The sequence below is a fragment of the Marmota marmota genome, unplaced genomic scaffold (assembly GCF_001458135.2).
Source record: "Marmota marmota marmota unplaced genomic scaffold, marMar, whole genome shotgun sequence".
NCBI lineage: Eukaryota > Metazoa > Chordata > Mammalia > Rodentia > Sciuridae > Marmota > Marmota marmota.
In genome coordinates this window covers 10,431,501-10,434,520 of record NW_026000057.1, presented here as the reverse complement: position 1 = coordinate 10,434,520, position 3,020 = coordinate 10,431,501, and the positions used below count along the sequence as shown (strand labels likewise).

At 31.7% G+C, this 3,020-nt stretch overlaps 1 protein-coding gene across 11 annotated transcripts in view; it reads right to left on the bottom strand.

Moving 5' to 3' along the window:
• The window catches only part of Arfip1 (ADP ribosylation factor interacting protein 1), a 116,020-nt gene that overhangs the window by 27,906 nt on the left and 85,094 nt on the right, over positions 1-3,020 (bottom strand). The gene's annotated exons all lie outside the window — the stretch shown is intronic.

Below are 3,020 nucleotides of genomic sequence, written 5' to 3'. Positions count from 1 at the left end.
AATTTTTTTTTTTTTTTTTTTGTAGTTGTAGATGTACAGCATGACTTTATTTTATCTGTTTATTTTTATGTGGTGCTGAGGATTGAACCCACATGCTGGGCAAACACTCTACCACTGAGCTACAGCCCCAGCCCGTCTTTTGTATTTTTAATTTCAAGTAAACTAACCTAACAAACCGAAAGTTGCCAGCCCTTTAGCAATTTATCAGGACACAGAGTAAATTTACCAGACATGTCTAAAAACTATTACTAATCAGAAAAAGTTTTAAGATTCATTTAATTTATATACTGTCAGATGAATTCTCACATTTAAGTTTGGATAAATTATTGGACACAATAGAGATAGCTGGCATTGTTTTAAGAATAATATTAAAACTGTTAATATAGGAATAACAAAAAATACCAAAATTCTATGCTCTTATTGGGTTTCAAAGGCTTTGTTTTAGTCTGTCTTCCCTCTATGTAGTTCTTGTGTATGAGTGTATAAAGTAGGAATGAAGGGAAAGAAGGAAGAATGAAAAGGGAAGGAAGCAGGAGGAGGGGAAAGAGAAAAAGAGGGAAATTACAGATTACTGAGTTCTCCTTTTACTTAGCATGATGTTTAATTATGTTATTCTATTCTACACCTGAAATAATAATACAGAAGATATAGAAACTTAAAATGTTTTAAAATGTATTTAATTTCAAAGCACATGAAAATAAGTTTCCAAGTAACAATTTTTTAAAAAATATTTTTTAGTTGTTGATGGACCTTTATTTTATTTATTTGTATGTGGTGCTGAGAATCGAACCCAGTACCTCACACATGCTAGGCAAGCGCTCTACCACTGGGCCACAACTCCAGCCCCTCCAAGTAACAATTTTTGATGGAAATAGAAAATTATAATAAGGCTTTCATCATTCAATAATACATTTTAAAGGTAGCTGTGTAGCGAATCAACATATTCACCATTAAAACTTACCAAAAATATTCTAAAAATATCGTATCATAATTTAAAAATTTGCTCTTTATTATGTTTTTCAAAGGTTTGATTATAGAATTAATGTTTGTTATAGAAATTAAAACAATGCATGAATAAAAGGTAAATTCCCTTTTCCTTTAATCCCATTAAATAGGCATCTATCAATAGTTTTGAGTATTCTAAATTCTAAACTCAACTTTAAACATATAATCAAAGATAAAATGTTTGGAATAAATATGAGATTATTCTGTTACATATAAAATACTCTGAATGTTTCTTTTCTATTAAAATATCTTAAGCCCTTTTGTCAGTATACATAAACCTGCTAATCATATATTTTTCCATTTAAAATTAAAACTAATTTCCTGACACATTCTCTTTTTTCATCAACTAAGGATCTTTAGGAACAAACTTTTTTTTTTTAAAGGAATTCTCTTCTTAAAAAGTAGAAAAATTCTTAACTACATAGAAAAATTATAATAAAAAAGTATAATAACCAGGTATGGGGGAACATGCCTATAATCCCAACTACCTCAGAGGCTGAGGAAGGAGAATCCCAAGATGAAGGCCAGTCTGAGCAACTCAGCAATACTGTATCTCAAAATGAAAAATCAAAAGGTCTAGGGATGTAGCTCAGTGGTAGAGTACCCCAGAACTGAAGGGAAGAAAAAAAGAAAAAGAGAAAAAAAGTACAGGTTAAGAATAGAAGAGAAATAACACTATTACTGGGAAAACATATAAAACTGTCCTAGGAGAGGAAAATCACATAAAGAGAAAAGTTTAACTGGAGGAGATATGATGATTTTAAGGAGGAAAAAAAAAAATCAGCAAGAAATAATTGCTTGAAATGGTAATAACATAAAAGAGCTAGGTCACTCATTCTCACACTTTTCTTCTAGACCAGGATATTCCCTATCAGAGACACTGAATTTATTCCCAAACCAAAGCATGTGGTTCCTTCCATACCCAGATTAGTATCTGTTGAAAGTTAGGAAGCCAAAGTCCATTAAAGTAGATTCATAAACTGGGCAAAGCCAAAGAAATGTCACCTGTTATTTTGAGTGGCCATTTTTTTCCCCCAGAAATAACAGTTACAGAAAGGCAGGAGGGCCAAAGGTTTAATGAGGAAATGTTTTTGTTTGCTTGTTTCCAGGAAGCTAGGGCAGTGAGATACTGATATGAGGCAAATTAAGGTAAATCTGGACACCTGAAACAAGTTTTGAAACTGACCTTACAGAACCTATATTCCAATAAAGGTAATCATATACTCTTTAAAAAATTAAATAATCTGGAAATAAGAATACTATACTGGCCTACAGGCAGCTTTGTGAAGAAAGTTGTAGTGAGAAGATATAAAGCTGTTAGGCATTTTGCCACTCATTAGGGTCTCAAAAGGAGTTTTTTACATAATCCCTAAAGAGTGAATTTTTATTTAAATCAATTTATAATGTATACTGATATTAAAATGAAAATTTGTAGACTACTATATACTATGGAGGAAGTTTAAAATAAAACAAAATTAAGAATCTAAGTTCTCTATCCTTTGTTAAAGTCCTTGAAAATGGAGATTATTTGTAATGAGCTGGTAGTCCCATATAAATTAAGAATTCATTTTGAAGATAATAGCTTCCAAATGAAGCTAAGTTAAAGGGGTAGAAGAAAGGCAAAGTCAATTACTGACCCATATAGATTTCCCAGTTGGAGCAGGACAGATGAAATAAAGTGACACATGGTGTGAAAATTACCCTGCATGTCACTGCATGAACTTACAAGACAGTGACTGTGCAAGAGTATTTATTTTTTATTTTTTTATTTTTTTAAATTTTTTATTGTTGGCTGTTCAAAACATTACATAGTTATTGATATATCATATTTCACACTTTGATTCAAGTGGGTTATGAGCTCCCATTTTTACCCCATATACAGATTGCAGAATCACATCAGTTACACATCCATTGATTTACATATTGCCATACTAGTGTCTGTTGTGTTCTGCTGCCTTTCCTATCCTCTACTATCCCCCCATCCCCTTTTTTCTCTTTTCTCTTCTCTCTTCTCC